The 14,656-nt window shown below is 38.7% G+C and overlaps 1 protein-coding gene across 5 annotated transcripts in view; it reads left to right on the top strand.

Moving 5' to 3' along the window:
- LOC126299006 (membrane-associated tyrosine- and threonine-specific cdc2-inhibitory kinase) overlaps window positions 1–14,656 on the top strand; it is a 166,008-nt gene that overhangs the window by 125,247 nt on the left and 26,105 nt on the right. Inside the window, exon 9 of one of the 5 annotated variants that reach the window (XR_007552706.1) lies at window positions 2,867–2,997. The exons of the other annotated variants lie outside the window; for them this stretch is intronic. The gene's annotated coding sequence lies outside the window, so the exon portion shown is untranslated. The remainder of the gene's footprint in view (window positions 1–2,866; window positions 2,998–14,656) is intronic. 5 annotated transcript variants of the gene reach the window in all.

Raw genomic sequence — 14,656 nt, 5'->3', positions numbered from 1 at the left:
TTGTTTGTTGATAGTAGAGTTTCTGAGCATACAGTGTCTTAGTGATGTGCTTACATAGTCTCCAAAGGAGGAGCGCATATGGCTCTGGAGCAGACTAACTGCTGATCTCAGGTGGTGTGATGGAAGTGAGAGTGGGGCCATTAAAATGCTGCAAAATGGTGAGTATGGCCTGTCTGAACTGATGGAATCCATATTTGCACGGCAGTCATGGGACTGTGACCAACCAGAGCAGCAATATTGCTGAAAAATAAATCACAGACTTGATAGGCTATGATTCTACTGCCGTCAAATTCTGACAAGTGCTGCAGAAGTTACTTCTCCTTGTGCAAGGTATTCTCACAAACAACATTCAAATATTATTTCTGATACAGAAGCTTAGTGTACAATCTTTCTTTGTGTACTGAAGACAGCAGCAGGCTTCTAGCATGTTGAGACTTGTTTGTTGTTCCACAGTATTGTTGCATGAAATGGCCAGTATCGCATAACTAGTGTGTACATAGAATTGAGGAGTTTAGGATGGCCTTTGTATGTCGTGGAGTATCTTGTTGGTGCCACATAACTAGCACCCAAGAAGACATATTGTACACTCCGATGTGCACATTGTACACCCATATAATTTATCTGGTGTTGGGGCATGGGCTTGTTTGGAGTAAAACAAGTATCCACAAAAACAATGCAAAGACATCTGTAGCGCTGCAAACAGTTAGCATGGCAGCCATTGACATTGTAGAAGAGAGGCTGGACAACAATGGTGTGCCTAATGACAACACTGCACAAAGGAGTGGCAGGCACTAAATTTTCTTTCAAGACAGAGTTTTGGTTCTGCATACAGCATCATAATGGACATATCCATTGATGGAGACCCTGAGAAGAATGAACGAACATTATTAGATTGCGTATATCATTGTCACATGCACCAAGTGCCTGGCATGATGGTATAGGGTGCCACTGGGTAGACAACACTGTTCTCTCTGTTCAATACAGCCTGTAATTTGAACAGCAGCTGTTACATTTCTAACAAGCCATATCTTCAAGGTAACACAAGACAGGAGCAAGGAATGATGTACTCGTATGTATCAGCCGAGATCAGTTCAACTCGATACCCAGCTGGGAAAAGCCACTGTTGCTGCCAGATGTAGCAGCTGTGTGTATTAAATTTCCCACCCCTCTGTAACCCCTACATTACCTACGTATGTAATCTGGTGTTCTTCCCAGTATACTTGACATACATAATAAATAAAATACCATTATTTGCTGTCCTTCCTGGTGTTTAGAATTTAATGGCTGGCAGTGAGGTCACAGAATGCTGTAACATGTGGGTCTCCGAAAATTGTGCCCTGTTAAACTGTAACACTTCTCTCCATTGGCTAGTTGACGGAAGGTGTATCTATAGATGTGAGGCAAAGTGCCTGTAGCTATATAAATTGCGTGGCTCTAATGTTACAAAGACCTTGCTCATTGGGGTATGCAGAGAATTTAGCTTCTGAGATGTATTTTAATGCTAGCTTCACCCCTGTTTGCTGTATTTTTCCCTGCTCATCTGGATTCTGATGAAGTTTATTTATATCTCATGGAGTTTTCTTCTCTCTGTTGACAATTGTTTGTTGTTGTCTTTATTCTGAAGACAGGTTTGATGCAGTTCTTCATGCCAGTGTATCTTGTGCAAACCCTGCGGTGGGCCGGAGCTGCTGTGAGCTGCCCGACGCCTTCCACGCACACTTCATTTTGGCGCATTCTGATTGATATCAGTGGCCGTAATCATAAGTATATGAGCAGGAAATAGTGCCAGCTGTGGCAGTCACTAGTTTCGTTCCTGACAATGACGGCAGAGCTAGCAATCGAAAGTGCGAGAATTTCATTGAAATTGACATGGCTTGAAAGCAAAGATGATTTTATCCAGTCGTGCCACCGCAAGAGACGGAGGACACAGTTGTGCCTTTGGCTCCCAATATGATTTTTACCACTACCTCCCAAACATTTCCCTCCATAATCAAATTGACTGTTATCTGATGCATCAGAGTTTCACCAATGAGCCAGTCCCCCCTTTCAGTCATGTTGCTCTATAAATTTCTTTTCTCACCAGTTTATGACTCAGTACCACCTCATTATTTTCCAATGTACCCACCTAATCCTCCTCATTCTTCTATAGCACTGTTTTAAATGTGTGCATTCCATCTTGTCTGTATTGTTTTATCACCCATGTTTCACTAAAGTCTACACTTAAGACAAATGATTTCAGAAATGACTTTCTAGCGTTTAAATGTACAAGGTACATCTGAAGAGTTCGGTGAATGGTCTCAGAAAATAAAGGAAACAAAAGTAACAAATAAAATATCCTTACTGGCCTTCACAGTAATCACCATTAGCTATAACGTACGTCGGACGTCAGTTGTAAAGCTGTTCAAAACTGTCAGCAAATGCTTGTTGTGGAATCGTTTGAAGCACGGTGATCACCCAATGTTGAATATCCCCAACATTTGTGAATGTTCGGGAGCAGTTGTGCTTACGCTGTCTTTGCTTATCTTCAACTCTTTAGCTCTCACTCGTTCAATGTTGTCTTGGATCGTGTGTTTTGACCTCGATGCGGTTCAACCTCAACACCTCTCTTAAGTCATTTAAACCACACAAATACACATTTATTATGCACGGCTTCAACACAATACACTTGCATTAACATTCCGTGAGTCTGTCACCATTTTCCCTTATTTGAAGCAAAACTTCATGTTAATTCAATGCTCTATTTTTCAAAGACACAAGTGGGACAGATGGTTGCAGCTGATCGGCTTCTGTCTTTGAGAATGAGAGCAGAAGAGTTGAAGACATGCAAAGAGAATGTAAGTACTATTGTTTTCATGAACATTCACAGATGTTGCGGATATTCAACAACACATGACCACAGTGCCTCGAGTGATTTGCCAAGAACTGTTTACTGACAGTTTCCGGCAGCTTTACAACAGACGCCAGAAGTGTGTGTAGCTAATGGTGATTCCTTTGAAGGTCAGGAAAGGTATTTTATTTGTAACTCTTGTTTCCTTTATTTTCTGAGGTCATTCATTGAAGTTTTCAGATGCACCTTATAAATTAGATTTTAAAATGTCCCTATTTTCAGGAAACCTTTCCTTGCTGTTGCAAGTCTGCAATCTATATCATTTGTAATTTGGGCATGTGTGTTATTCTGCTTTGTGGATCACAAGTCTCGTCCATTTAATTCAATCTCTCATTTTGTAATCTAATTCCCTCAACATAGTGTGATTTAGTTAAACTACACCCCATTATTCTTGTTTCACTTTTGTCGATGTTTGTCTTCTAAACTCTTTTTGAGACACTGTCCATTTGTGATTTGTCTCTAACAGAATTAGTGTCATTGACAAATCTACGTCTCCTCTCTGAACATTAATTCCCTTTCCAAATTTCTTCTTGTTTTCTCTATTATTACATGCTAAAGTACAGGGTGAATAAAATGGGAGATAAGGCACAAACCTGTCACACACACTTCTCAATGACTGCCCATTACAATTATTTCTATCTATCCTGAAACTGTAACTCTTCCTTCAATTATTTTTTACAAAATTCTCTGTCCAAATATTTTCCAACATCAAGGAGTGTGGTGGTGATAGTTATGCTCCCGTCTACTTATTTTTTAAAGATAGAGTTAACAACTCCGATGGTTGATGATCTTATTTTCTTTCACCATGAGACGGTATTTTGCAGAACCATTTCATCATTTTTTTAAAAAAATTATTGGTAGTATCTAGTTTCTTGCTGTGCTGTCTGCCAGGTTAGCTACTGAGGTTCTTTGGTCCTAGTGTTAACCTTGCTGTGTGTGTCACTGATGTTAGCATTTACAATTACTGAAATAGGTAATTTCCAACCTCATTTTTCCGTGGAATTTAATTTGGCTTCAGTTGTAATGCAGTAATGTTTCCTTTTTCATTTCTTGTACTACGTTTGATGGCTTTAATTTCTTTGGTAGTCATCACGTAAGTTTATAGGTATCTCTCAACCGTAATTTTTTCCATTTGTATTGGGTTGGTGCCAAGTTCATTGCATGTTTCCATAGGTTTAATGAACACAACAGATACACATAACAGGATATTTAGACATCAATTATATAGTCTCCTTCACTATTTACTACAGTCTGCCAACATTGGGGTAACTTTTTTATTCCACAAATGTAGAATTCACATGGTTGTGAGGTGAAGTACTTGTTGAGCTGTATTAAGAGTGCATTTTCATCCAGAAAGTAAGATCCTTGAAGGTTGTTAGATAGGTAGCAGAAAAAGGTGAAAATCTGCAGGCGCAGAATCAGGTGAACAAGGTGAATGTGGAATAACTTCCCAACCCAAATCCTGTTGGTCTAGCAGATTGTAAGCAGGCTTTATCATAGAGTAGCATCACGTCACACAGCTTTCCTTGTCTTTGTTCTTGGATTGCATCTGCAAGATGTCTCTGTTGTTGACAATAAATGTCAGCAGTGATGGTTACACCTTGGGAAAGCAATTCGTAGTTTGCGACACCATCACTGTTCCCCCCAGATGCGTAACATTATCTTTTGTGAACGCACACAAGTCGCATTATCCCCATATATGATTTAAATATTCCTGGCTGCCTTCATTGTTGTCAACCCACTATTGACCTTGGACCGAAGAATATGTCAGAAATGTTCAGATTTTGCAACTTGGCACTCAATTTTCTATCGTTCACCATCTCCAAATGACAGTATTTAAACTCTAATAGCAACAGTGAACTACAAATAAAAAGTGACAATTGATAAATGAACCAAAAGCAACTGGAATACCAATATGTAAAACAAAAGCACTATGAACTTGTGCACCAGCCTAATTTATCTGTCCTACAGAGTTTGTTCCTACATTCTTGTTCCATTGCTGCTGCTGCTGCTTCTGCTGTGAAATTTTGTGGAACGTTGTTTTAGGAAAAACAGCAGTCTTTATATTATAAACTTATTTCACTACACACAGTCATGATTACATTTAAGTGGTTTATTTTTATTTTCAGATGACAGGTTTCAATCTTCTGGGAGATCGTCATCTCTTAAAACATTGAAACCGGTCATCTGAAAATAGCCGGCCACGGTGGCCGTGCGGTTCTAGGCACTTCAGTCCAGAACCGTGTGACTGATACGGTTGCAGGTTCGAATCCTGCCCCAGGCATGGATATGTGTGATGTCCTTAGGTTAGTTAGGTTTAAGTAGTTCTAACTTCTAGGGGACTGATGACCTCAGATGTTGAGTCCCATAGTGCTCAGAGAGATCTGAAAATAAAAATAAACAGTTTAAATGTAATCATGATTCTGTGTGTTGATATTGGCTATAATACTGCCTTGCTTTGTGTTTTATCTTCCTCTCTGGTGTGTTTTCCTTGTGCTGAATGAATTATATTTGATATTTCATACTCTCTCTGCATAGCACGTGTCTTTACACAGATATCTTCTACTACTGATAAGAGTTAAATTAGTCTCCAGTCTTTTATCCCTGTTTTCTCATTTTTGTGTATTTGATGTGTATTTTCCATTGGTTCTATTCTTTTTCAGTTTCTTGTGTAATATCCATGTCTCAATCTTTGGCAATTCCATTTGGTTGATCTTATGAACATGACATGACATATACTTGTGACTAGGAAAGAACGCCGAGGAATATCAGCAACATAATTTTGAAAATCTATATCTGGACCCTGTATTCACTAAATTGCACAAGAAAATTGTGCGTACTGTTTAAAGTCCTGTTTATCTATCTATCTATCTATCTATCTATCTATCTATCTATCTATCTATCTATCTATCTTCCTTCAATTAGTCTTCATTGGATTAAGAACTAATCACATGTGGTGTGCCACAAATTTCCCTCTTAAGACCTTATTTTAGCTTGTGTGTGTTAATTACCTTCCAACTGTAAAATTGCCAGATTATAAGTTTGTTTTGTTTGCAATGACATCAACATGACAATAAATTCCAAGTCATATGCAATTTCAGAAAGGATTGTAACTGGAAATTTCATGGATAGTAATAAATGGCATCAAGCCAGTTCAGCCACGAAACTTTGAAAACACTATAGTTGAGAACCTGCAAGTGTGGTTTCCATCCAACATGAATGTCTAAAACATGAGGACATGTATAAGGTGGGGCAAATAAAAGTGGCCCAGACAAGTGGATACAATTGGATGTGAAAATATACTTAGAACCACAAACTGTGATGCACACACCAAGTGGACACTTGCCACATGAGCCACACTGCTTCAGAGTGTAGTGTGGACTATGTCAGTGTGAGTGGAGCAGTGCAAATGGGGCAATGGTACTCTCAGTGGAGCAACAGCTGTTCATTTTGGAAAGTTACGCGACAACAGAGTCGTGGAAATGGTGTTGTCAGTTGTTTGTTGAGAAGTTTAATGGTAGCAAAGAATGCCATGCAACGCTTGGCCCAAAAATGGCACCAGACAAGATCTGTTTCAAACAAGTCAAAAACATTCCAAAACATGCCCGCACACCAGAAAATGTGGCTGCAGTTCACCAGAAAATGCTTTGGAGTCCCACAAAATAAACCTGATACCCTTTGCGAGCGACCTGTATATCACTTTGTTCTCTTGCCCAACCCTATGAATACAAGAGGTTAACAGTGAAGTTCTTCAGATTAAAATTTGATGAAAACTTCAGTCAGGAGGAATGTAGAATAAAACTGCTGAAACACCTAAACAAATATTCTGCAGTGCAAATCTCATTGTATAAACAATGTAAAATTAAAGAAGCTGGCACACTTTACTTACTGGAGTAACTTATTAAGTCAAGTTAAGAGTCCAGTCCCAGAAGTGTGTAATATAAATTGTGTGGTGTACATTCAAGAACATTTTGATGCAGCGTACTTCAACAACTAGGCATACTACTGCTTCTTGGTATATTTCTTCCTTAATGAAATTTGTGGTAAATAATACAGTTCTCTTTCACCTCTGACAGTGATTCATTAATGTGAAAAATGCCTAGTTGTACCATGTTTTGAAGTCCATACTAAACTGTAGCTCCCTCTCTTTACAACTGGTTAAACAATTCAACAGGACCATGCCTAGCAAAACAGTGTGGTGTTCAAATAAACATTAAGGTTGAATGTAGCTTTACATTTGCAAACCAGCTGATAAGTGTAGCAGACAAGTGCTAGTAGGACAATCTTCAAAAAGACTGTCACTCTCCCTGGTTCAGCAACCATAAGTAGTTAAGTAATTTTTAAAGTACAGTTTGAGGAGCCTAAAGGATTTATTGGTGGTCAACTACTCCTATTTCAGTGATAAATTTTTTTAGGAGGAACAGTTGTAGATTTTGAGTTCAGAGTGTTTTACATACAACACAAGTGGCGTGTTCAGTGTTTCGTGTGAGCCGACAGATTGTATATTGTTTTCTTAGCCAAGAATATAAAGTAGATGAATTAGGAACAGCCTTGGAAATAAGTACAAGAAAATCATTGTCCCATTTAGCACTAGGCTGCTGTCAGTAGCATCTGCTTAAAAGTGGCATGCAGTAAGTAATATAACTCATTTTTTTCTCGATCAATTTCAGTTGAAAAAAATGTGGAGTTTGTGGGATGTCATGGAATATTCCTGCTTTAACTCTTACAGTTTCATGAAGTTCCAATAGGTGGTGGTACTATATGTAGCCTTCAACATGGTGTCTGTTATACAGGTGTGTTTCAATCAGAGAGCTGTGATTGAGTTTCTTGTGGCAGAAAACAGATAATTGTAGGTTCTTGCAGAATGTCTATTGAAATCTGAATTGAACAAAGCACAGTGAATCATTGATCATGGCAACATCACAACAAGGGTGTGCAAACCTGTCCGATCACCCGCTTGCCACCTGGGTGCTCGGAGCTGTGGCTCATGCAATGTATGAACATGTGGACACTCTCTTCAAGGTGATACACGGATCACAGTCTAACACGTCGCTGCTCAACTGGAAGTTTCTGTAGGTAGTGCTGACACCCTTGTACACCAGTTGGGGTACTGAAAGGCGCATGTCCACTGGGTTCCTCACCACCTCACAGAAGATAATAAACAGCAACAAAGAACCATCTGTGAGGAATTGCTTGAGCGTTAAGAGGCTGATCATTGTTGAACACTGTAACAGGCGATGAAACATTGCTTCGTCGCTTTGAACCAGAAACAAAATGGCAATCCATGGAGTGGTGCCACGCCCCCTCCTCTCTGAAGAAAAAGTTCAAAGTTCCAACCTCAGCCAGGAAAGTTGTGGCAACAGTCTTCTGGGACCATGAACGGGTGCAACAATCAACTCTGAAGTGTATTGTGCTACCCTCAGAGATTGAGGAAACGACTTCAGTGTGTTTCTCGCCACAAAAATGCAGACTGACTACTCCTCCTCCATGACAACACAAGGTGTCGCAGAAGCCTGTGAACCCAAGAGGAACTCACAAAACTTCTTGGATTGTTCTTCCTGGTCCATCCTACAGCCTAGATCTTCCACCCTCTGCTTTCCATCTGTTTGGCCCAATGAAGGATGCACTCTGTGGGAAGCAGTACGTGGATGATGATGATGATGAGGCTGTCGATACAGCAAGAAGTTGACTCTGACGTCGACCGTGCAGGCATACAGACCCTTTCAGCAAGGTGAAGTAAGGCCATCTATTGAACGGAGATAATGTTGAAAAATAGGGTTTTTCAGCCAAAATAGTGGAGAATAATATAGTGTATTTGAATCCTGAATAAAACAAACATGCTTTCAGAAAAAAGTCTTGCATAAATATTGAATGTCCCTTGCATAAATCCGTGCACAAACACAGACTGCAACTTTACAAAGTAGCAGTAGTCCTTAAACTCAGCAATTCAGATACTGTTGTTCAGCATCTTATTACAACTGGCTATTTTACAGTCTGTACATAATGAAGAGGTTGACCCTAAAATGCTGGTTTCTTCTTCTTCTTCTTCTTCTTCTTCTTTTTCTTTTTCTTTTTTCCCTCCATGGGTGCATTTGTCGATATACACGAACTAGCAGAACAGTAGATGGTGGAGTTCTGAAAATCCTCATCAGCTACATCAAAAGACTCTGCATGATATGAAAACAGGAGCAAAGTGTGCTATTAGTGCAACACAAGAACTGCTTGACCAGTCATCAAAAACACTTTACACTTTGTAATGCTGTTGTAGATGCATTGGCAGTTTCTGCTCTTGAATTGTTGTACATGGAATAACTGTAAGTTATTTGGATATTTGCTAGTTGTGTCATATACCTGTCAGAAGTTATGGTTTGGTGGAAAAAGATTAATACAGTAATTCATTTTGCTTTAACTGCACACCACAGCCCTATTTTCACACCCCACAGAGGCTGTTGGTGTAACTGATTTAGGTTTTAACAATGTAAGGAAAAGATAGATTGCTACTTACCATAAAGATGACACTTGAAGCTATAGACAGGCACAATTAAGACACCTATGCAGTAGCTTTCAGTCACAGCCTTCATCAGAAAAAGGAGGGGACCCCCCTCCTCCCCCCCCCCCCCCCCCACACACACACACTAGATTTCCTGTCAGGGAGGTCATGGTTCATAGTAATTGTCTGAAAATCATTGAATAAAATAGAATTGATTTCTGGTGTTCCCCAAGGTAGCGTCATAGGCCCTTTGCTCTTCCTCATGTGTATAAACAATTTAAGAGACAATCTAAGCAGCCATCGTAAGCTGTTTGCAGGTGATGCTGTCATTTATCGACTAGTAAAGTCATCAGAAGATCGAAACAAATTGCAAAATAATTTATCTGTGCAGTGCGAAAATTGGCAATTGACCCTAAATAACAAAAAGTGTGAGGTCATCCACATGAGTGCATAAAGGAATCTGTTAAACTTAGGTTACATGATAAATCAGTCAAATTTAAGGGCCTTAAATTCAAGTAAATACATAGGAATTACAATTATGAATGACTTAAATTGGAAGCAACACACACAGTGTTGTGAAGAAGGCTAACCAAAGACTTTTTTATTGGCAGGACACTTAGAAAATGAAACAGATCACTAAAAAGACTGCCTATACTATGCTTGTCCATCCTCTTTTAGAATACTGCTGCACGGTGTTGGATCCTTACCAGATAGGATTGACAGAGTTCATCTAGATAGTTCAAGAAGGGCAGCATGTTTCCTATTATCGCGAAATAGGAGAGAGTGTGTCACTGAAATGATACAGGATTTGGGGTGGACATCATTAAAGCAAAGGCGTTTTTCGCTGCGGTGGAATCTTCTGAAAAAATTTCAATCACCAACTTTCTCTTCCAAACGCAAAAATATTCTGTTGATGCCAACCTGCATAGGGAGACTTGATCAACATAATAAAATAGGTGAAATCGGAGCTGACACTGAAATATATAGGTGTTCATTTTTTCTGCGTGTGGTACGAGATTGGGATAATAGAAAATTATTGTGAAGGTGGCTTGATGAACCTTCTCCTAAGCACATAAATGTGATTTGCAGAGTATCGATGTAGATGTAGATATACAGGGTGAGTCACTAACTGTTGCCACCAAGAATAACTCTGAAAGTATGGTAGGAGCTGTAAAGTTTGTGGGACAAATGTTGCATGAGACAATGGGGGCCACAATATGGCGTTGTTGGTTTTTTGTTGCTAGTTGGGGTCACTTCAGAGATATGAAGGTCAACTTTGTGTTTTTTTATGCAGTTCTATAGTTTGCTACTTATTTTCTGATAGCAGTTATCAAGACGAATCCAATGATGTGTAACAGTAAGGTCTTTGAAGGTAAATGAAGGTCAAAAATGTGGAATAAATGTCCATTTACAGAAGGTGTTCAAAGTGTTGACCATTGGTATCAATGCAGTGTTGTAAGCATCTTATCGTGGATTGAATGTTATTCGTTATCACATTGGCACTTATCGAAGCACAGGCTCTGACAATTCTCTCTTGCATATTTTCAGGTGTAGTTGGAACGTCTTTATAAACAATGTCCTTTACGAATCCCTACAAGAAAAAAATCCAGAGGCATCGAGTCTGAAAATCAAGCCGTTCACGACACATCTCCTCCGCCTGCAACCCAACAATTTGGGAATTGTCTGTGCAACTCATTTCTAGCCATCAGTGAAAAATGTGCCGGACATCCATCATGTTGATACCACATTCTGTTCCTTGTTCCTAAAGATATTTCTTCCAGTAACAGACCTAATGTTTCTTGCAGGAATGTGGTGTACTTCCTACCATTAAGATTTCCTTCATTGAAATAGGGGCGTATAATTCTGTCCTCCAGAATACCACACCATACGTTGACCAACTACAAATTTTGGTGTGCAACTTGCTGCAGCCAACATGGATTTTCAGTTGCCCAATAATGCATGTTATGCAAATTAACATTGAGCCCATTGGCAGAATTCAATGCAATGCATACAATCTGTACCAGTTAATTCTTGGTGGAGACTGATATGGTAAGGATGATGTTTATGGTGATGCAGAACACTAACAACACTACTCTGGCTCATGCCAGAGACCCTTGCGATTTGCCGCAAACTAACACAAGTATCTCAAACCAAAGTGGCCTGAGTACCAATTTCCGTTTCCTCGTTAGTAACTTTCCTTTGCCGGATATGTTTCCGATATATTGAAGACACTGTTTTTCTCAATTTATCATGCACATATTTAAATGTACAATGTGCAGGGTGAGTACAGCGATGATATCTGTCAGCGTATAAGTCTCTAGGTCTCACTGAATTTCGTTGGCTTTCTCTCTAAATGAGAAGCATATCAACTTGTTCTTCGAAGGAATACATTATTCACATTCGCTTGATTTGATAATACTAGTCTCATCATTCCTATTATTGTTGTATTGCGAAGCCATGGAATGGTGTTTACATGTCAATGGCACATTAGATGGATATGTCGTATACGGCGAATATTTGCTGTTTGCATGATATACGAGAGAAAATTGTCAAAACATGTGCTTCAATAAGTGCAGAAATGATAAGAAATACCACTCAATCCATGATAAGAATATTGCAGCACTGCATTGATACCAATGGTCATTACTTCGAACACCTTCTGTAAATGGACATTCATGCCACCTTTTTGACCTTCACTGACCTTACTGTTACACATCATTGGTATCGTCTCGATAGCCGCTATCAGAAAATAAGTGCCAAACTATAGTATCCCATTTAAAAAAACAAAGTTGACTTTCATAACTCTGATGTGACCCCACCTAGCAACAAAAATCCGTCATATTATGGCCACTGTTGTCCCACGCAACATTTGTCCCACAAACTTTTCAGCTACTATCACACTTCTGGAGTTATTCTAGGTGGCAATAGTTAGTGCCTCACCCTGTATTCGTACAAAAGACTTAGAGGGCCATAGACACGGGTTCCCAGGTAGATGCCGTGTTTCTTGACTTCCGCAAGGCGTTTGATACAATTCCCCACAGTCGTTTAATGAACAAAGTAAGAGCATGTGGATTATCAGACCAATTGTGCGATTGGATTGAAGAGTTCCTAGACAACAGAAGGAAGCATGTCATTCTCAATGGAGAGAAGTCTTTCGAAGTAAGAGTGGTTTCAGGTGTGCTGCAGGGGAGTGTCGTAGGACTGTTGCTATTTACAATATACATAAATGACCTTGTGGATAACATCAGAAATTCACTGAGGCTTTTTGTGGATGATGGTGAAGTATATCGAGAGGTTGTAACAATGGAAAATTGTATTGAATTGACACATGGTCCAGGGAATGGCAATTGAATCTCAATGTAGACAAGTTTAATGTGGTGCGAATACATAGAAAGAAAGATCCTTTATCATTTAACTACAATATAGCAGGTCAGCAACTGAAAGCAGTTAATTCCATAAATTATCTGGGGCTTGGTATTAGGAGCGATTTAAAATGGAATGATCATATAATGTGGATCATCGGGAAAGCAGATGCCAGACTGAGATTCATTGGAAGAATCCTAAGGAAATGCAAACCGAAAACATAGGAAATAGGTTACAGTACACTTGTTCACCCACTGCTTGAATATTGTTCACCAGTGTGGGATCCGTACCAGATAGGGTTGATAGAAGAGATAGAGAAGATCCAACAGAGAGCAGCGCGCTTCGTTACAGGATCATTTAGTAATCGCGAAAGCGTTACGGATCCAGTGTAAGACTCTGCAGGAGAGACGCTCAGTAGCTCAGTACGGGCTTTTGTTGAAGTTTCGAGAACATACCTTCACCGAGGAGTCAAGCAGTATATTGCTCCCTCCTACATATATCTCGCGAAGAGACCATGAGAATAAAATCAGAGAGATTAGAGCCCACACAGAGGCATACCGACAATCTTTCTTTCCACGAACAATACAAGACTGGAATAGAAGGGAGAACCGATAGAGGTACTCAAAGTACCCTCCGCTTCACATCGTCAGGTGGCTTGCGGAGTATGGATGTAGAAGTAGATATAATAAAATTTTGTAATAATTTGAGGTTTCACAAAAACCTCATCACCATTAATTAATTTTGAGAAATGAAAACTTTTATTACAACATAAATTAAAGCAGCTTTCAAGCTACATACATCCATGTGTAACAAAGCTGGTTTCTAAGATACAATATTTGGAAAATATGTTGTATACAGTAGGGGGCCAGAGTATCGTCAACATGCTGAATTAAAATATATAACATTCATTATTAGTCTAGTTATTTATTTTATGTATTAAATTGTTATTTTACATTCATTTTTTATTTTTCTGCTTAACGTTTCATATACATGTATTTTGTTAGTTGAAAACAGTAAGCCACACATTATTATGATACAAGAACATTACAGAGATAATAATCTGTAAATAAATTTTTAAAACATAAAATTTTCTTTTACCATGCACATAAAATGAACATTCGCATTATATATACATGACAGGGATTACAATGTAAAACAAAATTCTGCAGGATTTCAAATGGAGGTTGACATCCAACTCATTGAGCTGAATTAGATCTGTAAACATTATTATAAGATTTGCCCTACAGCGAAAGCCATTGACATACCAAATCTTTACCTGTGCCATCAAGCCCTTTGGGATTGTCAAATAACCATACAATGATAAAAAAAGGTTTTTTGGCAATGACCACTCACATTTTCAGTTTTAAAAGAAACTAGTGCTGAGTTTGGACTGAGAATTAGAGAATCTCCTTCTTTTTTTTTTTTTTTTTTTTTTTTTTAAAAAAAACTCAAAGGTCCTTGTGACACTGTGGAAATCTGGTAAACAAATGTCTGACCAGGTTAAAAGTTATGTGAAAGATGTTTTCTTCCCTAGTGAGGTAGAATAATAATAATAATAATGTTCTAATTATTCTAATAATTGTTATTATTATTATTATTATTATTATTATTATTATTATTATTATTAGATTATGGTTCTTCAGTGTGAAAGAATGGTATAGAGCTTGAAACTGAAGGACAAGGAACTTGCATTATCTGGTAATATCGCAGGGCTCAATGGCACAGGTACAATCATGAAATGTATACGGCTGTTGATGTTCTAAGAACCTTGTGAGAAGATTCTGAATTCAAGTTCAGTTGAATGATTTTGATTTCAATCTCCACTTGAGAAACAATGTAATTAAGCTGCAGTCACTAGTACATAATCAATTCTTTTCAGCATGGCTTACCAATGTACTGAAATATGCCTATTACAA

The sequence above is a fragment of the Schistocerca gregaria genome, chromosome X (genome assembly GCF_023897955.1).
Source record: "Schistocerca gregaria isolate iqSchGreg1 chromosome X, iqSchGreg1.2, whole genome shotgun sequence".
Classification (NCBI taxonomy): Eukaryota; Metazoa; Arthropoda; class Insecta; order Orthoptera; family Acrididae; genus Schistocerca; species Schistocerca gregaria.
This window is presented reverse-complemented; position numbering and strand designations above follow the sequence as displayed.